Below are 13,000 nucleotides of genomic sequence, written 5' to 3' on the forward strand. Positions count from 1 at the left end.
TATCTTACTGATGTGTCTCCTCATGTATGACCCGTCTTTGTGTCACATCTTATATGTTCTGCTCTATTCTAAGTCATCACCCTATAACCTCCGTATCATCTCCACGGCTTATTTTACTGATGTGTCTCCTCATGTATGACCCGTCTTTGTGTAACATCTTATATGTTCTGCTCTATTCTAAGTCATCACCCTATAACCTCCATATCATCGCCCCGGCTTATTTTACTGATGTGTCTCCTCATGTATGACCCGTCTTTGTGTAACATCTTATATGTTCTGCTCTATTCTAAGTCATCACCCTATAACCTCCGTATCATCCCCCGGCTTATCTTACTGATATGTCTCCTCATGTATGACCCATCTTTGTGTTACATCTTATATGTTCCTCTCTATTCTAAGTCATCACCCTATAAACTCTGTATCATCTCCCGGCTTATCTTACTGATGTGTCTCCTCATGTATGACCCGTCTTTGTGTTACATCTTATATGTTCTGCTCTATTCTAAGTCATCGCCCTATAACCTCCGTATCATCTCCCCGGCTTATCTTACTGATGTGTCTCCTCATGTATGACCCGTCTTTGTGTTACATCTTATATGTTCTGCTCTATTCTAAGTCATCATCTTATATCCTCCGTATCATCCCCCGGCTTATCTTACTGATGTGTCTCCTCATGTATGACCCGTCTTTGTGTTACATCTTATATGTTCTGCTCTATTCTAAGTCATCACCCTATAACCTCCGTATCATCCCCAGGCTTATCTTACTGATGTGTCTCCTCATGTATGACCCGTCTTTGTGTTACATCTTATATGTTCTGCTCTATTCTAAGTCATCACCCTATAACCTCTGTATCATCTCCCCAGCTTATCTTACTGATGTGTCTCCTCATGTATGACCCGTCTTTGTGTCACATCTTATATGTTCTGCTCTATTCTAAGTCATCACCCTATAACCTCCGTATAATCCCCCCGGCTTATCTTACTGATGTGTCTCCTCATGTATGACCCGTCTTTGTGTTACATCTTATATGTTCTGCTCTATTCTAAGTCATCACCCTATAACCTCCGTATCATCCCCAGGCTTATCTTACTGATGTGTCTCCTCATGTATGACCCGTCTTTGTGTTACATCTTATATGTTCTGCTCTATTCTAAGTCATCATCCTATAACCTCCGTATCATCCCCCCGGCTTATCTTACTGATGTGTCTCCTCATGTATGACCCGTCTTTGTGTTACATCTTATATGTTCTGCTCTATTCTAAGTCATCATCCTATAACCTCCGTATCATCTCCACGGCTTATTTTACTGATGTGTCTCCTCATGTATGACCCGTCTTTGTGTAACATCTTATATGTTCTGCTCTATTCTAAGTCATCACCCTATAACCTCCATATCATCGCCCCGGCTTATCTTACTGATGTGTCTCCTCATGTATGACCCGTCTTTGTGTCACATCTTATATGTTCTGCTCTATTCTAAGTCATCACCCTATAACCTCCGTATCATCTCCCGGCTTATCTTACTGATGAGTCTCCTCATGTATGACCCGTCTTTGTGTTACATCTTATATGTTCTGCTCTATTCTAAGTCATCATCCTATAACCTCCGTATCATCCCCCCGGCTTATCTTACTGATGTGTCTCCTCATGTATGACCAGTCTTTGTGTTACATCTTATATGTTCTGCTCTATTCTAAGTCATCACCCTATAACCTCCGTATCATCTCCCCGGCTTATCTTACTGATGTGTCTCCTCATGTATGACCCGTCTTTGTGTTACATCTTATATGTTCTGCTCTATTCTAAGTCATGACCCTATAACCTCCGTATCATCTCCCCGGTTTATCTTACTGATGTGTCTCCTCATGTATGACCCGTCTTTGTGTCACATCTTATATGTTCTGCTCTTTTCTAAGTCATCACCCTATATCCTCCGTATCATCCCCAGGCTTATCTTACTAATGTGTCTCCTCATGTATGACCCGTCTTTGTGTTACATCTTATATGTTCTGCTCTATTCTAAGTCATCACCTTAAAACCTCCGTATCATCTCCCCGGCTTATCTTACTGATGTGTCTCCTCATGTATGACCCGTCTTTGTGTTACATCTTATATGTTCTGCTCTATTCTAAGTCATCACCCTATAACCTCCGTATCATCTCCCCGGCTTATCTTACCGATGTGTCTCCTCATGTATGACCCGTCTATGTGTTACATCTTATATGTTCTGCTCTATTCTAAGTCATCACCCTATAACCTCCGTATCATCTCCCCGGCTTATCTTACTGATGTGTCTCCTCATGTATGACCCGTCTTTGTGTAACATCTTATAAGTTCTGCTCTATTCTAAGTCATCACCCTATAACCTCCGTATAATCCCCCCGGCTTATCTTACTGATGTGTCTCCTCATGTATGACCCGTCTTTGTGTTACATCTTATATGTTCTGCTCTATTCTAAGTCATCATCCTATAACCTCCGTATCATCCCCCCGGCTTATCTTACTGATGTGTCTCCTCATGTATGACCCGTCTTTGTGTTACATCTTATATGTTCTGCTCTATTCTAAGTCATCATCCTATAACCTCCGTATCATCTCCACGGCTTATTTTACTGATGTGTCTCCTCATGTATGACCCGTCTTTGTGTAACATCTTATATGTTCTGCTCTATTCTAAGTCATCACCCTATAACCTCCATATCATCGCCCCGGCTTATCTTACTGATGTGTCTCCTCATGTATGACCCGTCTTTGTGTTACATCTTATATGTTCTGCTCTATTCTAAGTCATCACCCTATAACCTCCGCATCATCTCCCGGCTAATTTTACTGATGTGTCTCCTCATGTGTGACCCGTCTTTGTGTTACATCTTATATGTTCTGCTCTATTCTAAGTCATCACCCTATAACCTCTGTATCATCTCCCGGCTTATCTTACTGATGTGTCTCCTCATGTGTGACCCGTCTTTGTGTTACATCTTATATGTTCTGCTCTATTCTAAGTCATCAAACTATAACCTCCGTATCATCTCCCCGGCTTATCTTACCGATGTGTCTCCTCATGTATGACCCGTCTATGTGTTACATCTTATATGTTCTGCTCTATTCTAAGTCATCACCCTATAACCTCCGTATCATCTCCCCGGCTTATCTTACTGATGTGTCTCCTCATGTATGACCCGTCTTTGTGTAACATCTTATAAGTTCTGCTCTATTCTAAGTCATCACCCTATAACCTCCGTATAATCCCCCCGGCTTATCTTACTGATGTGTCTCCTCATGTATGACCCGTCTTTGTGTTACATCTTATATGTTCTGCTCTATTCTAAGTCATCATCCTATAACCTCCGTATCATCCCCCCGGCTTATCTTACTGATGTGTCTCCTCATGTATGACCCGTCTTTGTGTTACATCTTATATGTTCTGCTCTATTCTAAGTCATCATCCTATAACCTCCGTATCATCTCCACGGCTTATTTTACTGATGTGTCTCCTCATGTATGACCCGTCTTTGTGTAACATCTTATATGTTCTGCTCTATTCTAAGTCATCACCCTATAACCTCCATATCATCGCCCCGGCTTATCTTACTGATGTGTCTCCTCATGTATGACCCGTCTTTGTGTCACATCTTATATGTTCTGCTCTATTCTAAGTCATCACCCTATAACCTCCGTATCATCTCCCGGCTTATCTTACTGATGAGTCTCCTCATGTATGACCCGTCTTTGTGTTACATCTTATATGTTCTGCTCTATTCTAAGTCATCATCCTATAACCTCCATATCATCCCCCCGGCTTATCTTACTGATGTGTCTCCTCATGTATGACCCGTCTTTGTGTTACATCTTATATGTTCTGCTCTATTCTAAGTCATCATCCTATAACCTCCGTATCATCTCCACGGCTTATTTTACTGATGTGTCTCCTCATGTATGACCCGTCTTTGTGTAACATCTTATATGTTCTGCTCTATTCTAAGTCATCACCCTATAACCTCCATATCATCGCCCCGGCTTATCTTACTGATGTGTCTCCTCATGTATGACCCGTCTTTGTGTCACATCTTATATGTTCTGCTCTATTCTAAGTCATCACCCTATAACCTCTGTATCATCTCCCCGGCTTATTTTACTGATGTGTCTCCTCATGTATGACCCGTCTTTGTGTAACATCTTATATGTTCTGCTCTATTCTAAGTCATCACCCTATAACTTCCGTATCATCTCCCCGGCTTATCTTACTGATGTGTCTCCTCATGTATGACCCGTCTTTGTGTTACATCTTATATAGTTACATAGTTACATAGTTAGTACGGCTGAAAAAAGACACATGTCCATCAAGTTCAACCAAGGGAAGGGAAAAGGGAAGGAAAAATTTCTACACATAGGAGCTAATATTTTTTTGTTCTAGGAAATTATCTAACCCTTTTTTAAAGCCATCTACTGTCCCTGCTGTGACCAGCTCCTGCGGTAGGCTATTCCATAAATTCACAGTTCTCACTGTAAAGAAGCCTTGTCGCCTCTGCAGCTTGAACCTTTTTTTCTCCAGACGGAGGGAGTGCCCCCTTGTTTTTTGAGGGGGTTTTACAAGGAACAGGATTTCACCATATTTTTTGTATGTGCCATTAATATATTTATATAAGTTAATCATGTCCCCCCTTAGTCTTCTTTTTTCAAGGCTAAATAGGTTTAATTCTTTCAATCTTTCCTCATAACTTAAATTCTCCATGCCCCTTATTAGCTTCGTTGCTCTTCTTTGTATTTTTTCCAACTCCAGGGCATCCTTTCTATGAACTGGAGCCCAGAACTGAACTGCATATTCTAGATGAGGCCTCACTAATGCTTTGTAAAGTGGCATTATTACATCCCTGTCCCGCGAGTCCATGCCTCTTTTAATACACGACAATATCCTGCTGGCCTTTGAAGCAGCTGATTGACACTGCATGCTGTTATTGAGTTTATGATTTACAAGTACACCCAGATCCTTCTCAACAAGTGAATCCGCCAGTGTAGCGCCCCCTAGGACATATGATGCATGCAGGTTGTTGGTACCAAGATGCATAACTTTACATTTATCTACATTAAACTTCATTTGCCAAGTGGACGCCCAAACACTTAGTTTGTTTAAATCTGCCTGTAATTCATGAACATCTTCCATAGTCTGAACTATATTACATAGCTTGGTGTCATCTGCAAAAATAGAAATAGTGCTATTAATCCCTTCCTCTATATCATTAATAAATAAGTTGAATAATAGTGGTCCCAGCACTGAACCCTGGGGTACACCACTTATAACCGGGGACCATTCAGAGAAGGAATCATTGACCACAACCCTCTGGATACGGTCCTTGAGCCAATTCTCAATCCAATTACAAACTATATTTTCTAAACCTATAGTCCTTAATTTACCCATTAGGCGTCTATGGGGGACAGTGTCAAATGCCTTTGCAAAGTCCAAAAACACTAAATCCACAGCGGCCCCTCTGTCTAGATTTCTGCTCACCTCTTCATAAAAACAGATTAGGTTAGTTTGACAACTTCTGTCCTTAGTAAAACCGTGCTGGCTGTCACTTATAATGCTATTTATTGTCACATAATCCTGTATATAGTCCCTCAATAGCCCCTCAAACATTTTCCCCACGATGGATGTTAAGCTTACTGGTCTATAATTACCCGGGGAAGACCTAGAGCCCTTTTTGAAAATAGGCACCACATTTGCCCTGCGCCAGTCCCTTGGCACTATACCAGTCACTAGAGATTCTCTGAATATTATGAAGAGGGGGACAGAAATAACTGAACTAAGCTCTTTAAGGACTCTAGGGTGTAACCCATCTGGTCCCGGGGCCTTGTGCACATTTATTTTATTTAATTTAGCTTGGACCATCTCTACATTCATCCAATTCAGTATATCAACTGATATATTAACAGCACTGGCACCGGCTACATCAGCTGCTCTTTCTTCTGTTGTATATACAGAGCTAAAGAACCCATTTAGTAACTCTGCCTTCTCTTGATCCCCTGTGATCAACTCCCCATTACCATTATCTAGGGGTCCTACATGTTCAGACCTTGGCTTTTTTGCATTTATATGCTTGAAGAATTTTTTAGGATTTGTTTTACTATCCTTGGCCACCTGCCTTTCATTTTGTATTTTTGCTAATTTTATTACATTTTTACAGATTTTATTAAGCTCTTTATATTTTACAAAGGCTACAGCTGTACCCTCAGATTTGTATTTTTTAAATGCCCTTTTTTTGTCATGTATTGCCCCTTTCACAGAAGGTGTAAGCCATGTGGGGTTTAATTTGAGTCGTTTATACTTATTACCTGTAGGAATAAATTTTGCACTATAATAACGCAAAGTAGATGTGAAAATCTCCCATTTATCATTTGTTCCATTATTTGACATTAGTTCTTCCCAGTCTATATCCTGAATTGCAGCCCTCATCCTGGGGAAATTGGCTTTCTTAAAATTAAATGTTTTTGCCCTCCCAGCCTGCGTTTGTTTTTTACAGTATAGGTAAAATGTAACTATATTGTGATCACTGTTACCGAGGTTTTCACGAACATTGACATTCCCAACAAGATCTGCATTATTAGAAATGACCAGATCCAACAGAGCTTCACCTCTAGTCGGGTCTTCCACAAACTGGCCCATAAAATTTTCCTGCAACAGGTTGAGGAAATGTCTCCCCTTTGCAGTTGAAGCCGAACCATGACACCAATTAATATCCCGGAAATTAAAATCTCCCATTATCACTACAGTACCCGCCTGTGCAGCCCGCTCCATCTGTTTATATATCTGACCTTCCATCTCCTCAGTTATATTGGGGGGTCTATAGATTACACCAAAAGTAATTTTTTCAGTGTTTACCTCCGTTTCTAGTTCCACCCACAAGGTTTCAACCTCCTCACAGTCTTCACCCACTATTGTCTCTTTCACACTCGCCTTCATATCACTTCTCACATACAGACATACACCACCACCTTTCCTATTTGTCCTGTCTTTACGAAAAAGTGTAAAACCCTGTAGATTTACAGCCCAGTCATGTGAAGAGTCCAGCCATGTTTCAGCAACACCAACTATATCTATATTTTCTTCCAGTATCAAGGCCTCCAGCTCCCCCATTTTGCTTGCTAGACTTCTGGCATTTGTGAACATACACTTTAACTTGCCTGTCAGTTTTTCACTTTTATTATCAGAAATGTGATTTGACATTAATCGCTCCTTTTTATTTACACTGATGTTTTGTAACGAAAGGATCTCCTTATCTTGTTGTCTAGTCCTCTCCCCACATTCTGTTTCTCCCCCCACCAATATAGTCTGACCCCTCTCTAACCTGGCTACCCCTTTTTTTTCTACATTGACCTCCCTCCTCAGCCCTAGTTTAAATACTCCGCCACCCCAGCTAGAATTCTCTCCCCCAGCACAGCGGACCCCCTTCCATTTAGGTGCAAATCATCTGCAGAATACAGTTTGTACCCCAATGAAAAGTCAGCCCAGTGCTCTAGGAACCCAAATCCTTCTCCTCTACACCAAGACTTCAGCCATGCATTTAACTCCCTAAGCTCCCGCTGTCTTTCCTGTGATGCGCATGGCACAGGCAGTATTCCTGAGAATACAACCTTGGAGGTCCTTCCCTTCAGCTTGTAGCCTAGTTCTTTAAAATTATTCTTAAGGCTCCTCCACCTACCATTTATTCTGTCGTTGGTACCGACATGGACCACGACAGCTGGATCATCACCAGCCCCTCCCAGCAATTTGTCCACCCGTTCCACCACATGCCGAACCCTGGCACCAGGGAGACAGCAAACCATTCGGTTGAGGCGGTCTTGGCGACAAATTATTCTATCCGTCTTCCTGATTATAGAATCCCCTACAACTATCAATTGTCTTGGCTTGCCTGCATTACCATCCCGCCGACTACTAGCTGGGCTGTTCTCCCGGCTGTTAGGGAGATCAGTATCCACTAGGGCTGCCTTTTCTGAGACTGACACCCTCGCATCATCACCCAACCTGGCAATTTTGCTTGGAATGCCAGAAACCGGATCGGCCTTCCTTGTCTTTGACCCCTTTCTATTGCCCCTAACTACATTAACCCAGCTACTTACCTGATCCTGCTCACCCATGTCTTCACCCTCCAGTTCTAACCCACTAACTGCATGCTCTGTGAGCAGCAAGCTCCGCTCAAAATTGTCTATCCTCCTCAGTGTTGCATTCTGCTCCTCCAGATCTCTAATACGAGCTTCCAGGTGAACAACATGCTCACATCTGCCACAGAGATATTCACCCTGGAACTCCGGCTCCAGTCGTGTATACATATGACAAACTGTGCACTGAAGAAAACCTCCAATCTTGCTATCCATTATCCAAGTTACACCAAAACAGCGAACAATTGTCAAAGAAAAAGAAGAGTACTTACTGGGGCTTCAACTCCTCTTTTCAACTCCGGTTTTAGAACTCCACTTAGTTCACAAGCCACTTAAACCACCAAGCTCAGAAAGAGCAAGCTCAAAATGAGGTCTGCTGACTAATTTATACCACCTGTGTCCAGTTAACCCCTTCCCCCTCGTTCTGCTCTAATCTAAGTCATCACCCTATAACTTCCGTATCATCTCCCCGTCTTGTCTTACTGATGTGTCTCCTCATGTATGACCAGTCTTTGTGTTACATCTTATATGTTCTGCTCTATTCTAAGTCATCACCCTATAACCTCCGTATCATCTCCCCGGCTTATCTTACTGATGTGTCTCCTCATGTATGACCCGTCTTTGTGTTACATCTTATATGTTCTGCTCTATTCTAAGTCATGACCCTATAACCTCCGTATCATCTCCCCGGTTTATCTTACTGATGTGTCTCCTCATGTATGACCCGTCTTTGTGTCACATCTTATATGTTCTGCTCTTTTCTAAGTCATCACCCTATATCCTCCGTATCATCCCCAGGCTTATCTTACTAATGTGTCTCCTCATGTATGACCCGTCTTTGTGTTACATCTTATATGTTCTGCTCTATTCTAAGTCATCACCTTAAAACCTCCGTATCATCTCCCCGGCTTATCTTACTGATGTGTCTCCTCATGTATGACCCGTCTTTGTGTTACATCTTATATGTTCTGCTCTATTCTAAGTCATCACCCTATAACCTCCGTATCATCTCCCCGGCTTATCTTACCGATGTGTCTCCTCATGTATGACCCGTCTATGTGTTACATCTTATATGTTCTGCTCTATTCTAAGTCATCACCCTATAACCTCCGTATCATCTCCCCGGCTTATCTTACTGATGTGTCTCCTCATGTATGACCCGTCTTTGTGTAACATCTTATAAGTTCTGCTCTATTCTAAGTCATCACCCTATAACCTCCGTATAATCCCCCCGGCTTATCTTACTGATGTGTCTCCTCATGTATGACCCGTCTTTGTGTTACATCTTATATGTTCTGCTCTATTCTAAGTCATCATCCTATAACCTCCGTATCATCCCCCCGGCTTATCTTACTGATGTGTCTCCTCATGTATGACCCGTCTTTGTGTTACATCTTATATGTTCTGCTCTATTCTAAGTCATCATCCTATAACCTCCGTATCATCTCCACGGCTTATTTTACTGATGTGTCTCCTCATGTATGACCCGTCTTTGTGTAACATCTTATATGTTCTGCTCTATTCTAAGTCATCACCCTATAACCTCCATATCATCGCCCCGGCTTATCTTACTGATGTGTCTCCTCATGTATGACCCGTCTTTGTGTTACATCTTATATGTTCTGCTCTATTCTAAGTCATCACCCTATAACCTCCGCATCATCTCCCGGCTAATTTTACTGATGTGTCTCCTCATGTGTGACCCGTCTTTCTGTTACATCTTATATGTTCTGCTCTATTCTAAGTCATCAAACTATAACCTCCGTATCATCTCCCCGGCTTATCTTACCGATGTGTCTCCTCATGTATGACCCGTCTATGTGTTACATCTTATATGTTCTGCTCTATTCTAAGTCATCACCCTATAACCTCCGTATCATCTCCCCGGCTTATCTTACTGATGTGTCTCCTCATGTATGACCCGTCTTTGTGTAACATCTTATAAGTTCTGCTCTATTCTAAGTCATCACCCTATAACCTCCGTATAATCCCCCCGGCTTATCTTACTGATGTGTCTCCTCATGTATGACCCGTCTTTGTGTTACATCTTATATGTTCTGCTCTATTCTAAGTCATCATCCTATAACCTCCGTATCATCCCCCCGGCTTATCTTACTGATGTGTCTCCTCATGTATGACCCGTCTTTGTGTTACATCTTATATGTTCTGCTCTATTCTAAGTCATCATCCTATAACCTCCGTATCATCTCCACGGCTTATTTTACTGATGTGTCTCCTCATGTATGACCCGTCTTTGTGTAACATCTTATATGTTCTGCTCTATTCTAAGTCATCACCCTATAATCTCCATATCATCGCCCCGGCTTATCTTACTGATGTGTCTCCTCATGTATGACCCGTCTTTGTGTCACATCTTATATGTTCTGCTCTATTCTAAGTCATCACCCTATAACTTCCGTATCATCTCCCCGGCTTATCTTACTGATGTGTCTCCTCATGTATGACCCGTCTTTGTGTTACATCTTATATGTTCTGCTCTAATCTAAGTCATCACACTATAACCTCCGTATCATCTCCCGGCTTATCTTACTGATGTGTCTCCTCATGTATGACCCGTCTTTGTGTTACATCTTATATGTTCTGCTCTATTCTAAGTCATGACCCTATAACCTCCGTATCATCCCCCGGCTTATCTTACTGATGTGTCTCCTCATGTATGACCCGTCTTTGTGTTACATCTTATATTTTCTGCTCTATTCTAAGTCATCACCCTATAACCTCTGTATTATCTCCTGGCTTATCTTACTGATGTGTCTCCTCATGTATGACCCGTCTTTCTGTTACATCTTATATGTTCTGCTCTATTCTAAGTCATGACCCTATAACCTCCGTATCATCTCCCCGGTTTATCTTACTGATGTGTCTCCTCATGTATGACCCGTCTTTGTGTCACATCTTATATGTTCTGCTCTTTTCTAAGTCATCACCCTATATCCTCCGTATCATCCCCCGGCTTATCTTACTGATGGGTCACCTCATGTGTGACCCGTCTTTGTGTTACATCTTATATTTTCTGCTCTATTCTAAGTCATCACCCTATAACCTCTGTATTATCTCCTGGCTTATCTTACTGATGTGTCTCCTCATGTATGACCCGTCTTTCTGTTACATCTTATATGTTCTGCTCTATTCTAAGTCATCATCTTATAACCTCCGTATCATCCCCCGGCTTATCTTACTGATGTGTCTCCTCATGTATGACCCGTCTTTGTGTTACATCTTATATGTTCTGCTCTATTCTAAGTCATCACCCTATAACCTCCGTATCATCTCCCCGGCTTATCTTACTGATGTGTCTCCTCATGTATGACCCGTCTTTGTGTTACATCTTATATGTTCTGCTCTATTCTAAGTCATCATCTTATATCCTCCGTATCATCCCCCGGCTTATCTTACTGATGTGTCTCCTCATGTATGACCCGTCTTTGTGTTACATCTTATATGTTCTGCTCTATTCTAAGTCATCATCCTATAACCTCCGTATCATCCCCCCGGCTTATCTTACTGATGTGTCTCCTTATGTATGACCCGTCTTTGTGTTACATCTTATATGTTCTGCTCTATTCTAAGTCATCATCCTATAACCTCCGTATCATCCCCCCGGCTTATCTTACTGATGTGTCTCCTCATGTATGACCCGTCTTTGTGTTACATCTTATATGTTCTGCTCTATTCTAAGTCATCATCCTATAACCTCCGTATCATCTCCACGGCTTATTTTACTGATGTGTCTCCTCATGTATGACCCGTCTTTGTGTAACATCTTATATGTTCTGCTCTATTCTAAGTCATCACCCTATAACCTCCATATCATCGCCCCGGCTTATCTTACTGATGTGTCTCCTCATGTATGACCCGTCTTTGTGTCACATCTTATATGTTCTGCTCTATTCTAAGTCATCACCCTATAACTTCCGTATCATCTCCCCGGCTTATCTTACTGATGTGTCTCCTCATGTATGACCCGTCTTTGTGTTACATCTTATATGTTCTGCTCTAATCTAAGTCATCACCCTATAACTTCCGTATCATCTCCCCGTCTTGTCTTACTGATGTGTCTCCTCATGTATGACCAGTCTTTGTGTTACATCTTATATGTTCTGCTCTATTCTAAGTCATGACCCTATAACCTCCGTATCATCTCCCCGGTTTATCTTACTGATGTGTCTCCTCATGTATGACCCGTCTTTGTGTCACATCTTATATGTTCTGCTCTTTTCTAAGTCATCACCCTATATCCTCCGTATCATCCCCAGGCTTATCTTACTGATGTGTCTCCTCATGTATGACCCGTCTTTGTGTTACATCTTATATGTTCTGCTCTATTCTAAGTCATCACCTTAAAACCTCCGTATCATCTCCCCGGCTTATCTTACTGATGTGTCTCCTCATGTATGACCCGTCTTTGTGTTACATCTTATATGTTCTGCTCTATTCTAAGTCATCACCCTATAACCTCTGTATCATCTCCCCAGCTTATCTTACTGATGTGTCTCCTCATGTATGACCCGTCTTTGTGTCACATCTTATATGTTCTGCTCTATTCTAAGTCATCACCCTATAACCTCCGCATCATCTCCCGGCTTATCTTACTGATGTGTCTCCTCATGTGTGACCCGTCTTTGTGTTACATCTTATATGTTCTGCTCTATTCTAAGTCATCAAACTATAACCTCCGTATCATCTCCCCGGCTTATCTTACCGATGTGTCTCCTCATGTATGACCCGTCTATGTGTTACATCTTATATGTTCTGCTCTATTCTAAGTCATCACCCTATAACCTCCGTATCATCTCCCCGGCTTATCTTACTGATGTGTCT

The sequence above is a fragment of the Rhinoderma darwinii genome, unplaced genomic scaffold, assembly GCF_050947455.1.
Source record: "Rhinoderma darwinii isolate aRhiDar2 unplaced genomic scaffold, aRhiDar2.hap1 Scaffold_1581, whole genome shotgun sequence".
Lineage (NCBI taxonomy): Eukaryota > Metazoa > Chordata > Amphibia > Anura > Rhinodermatidae > Rhinoderma > Rhinoderma darwinii.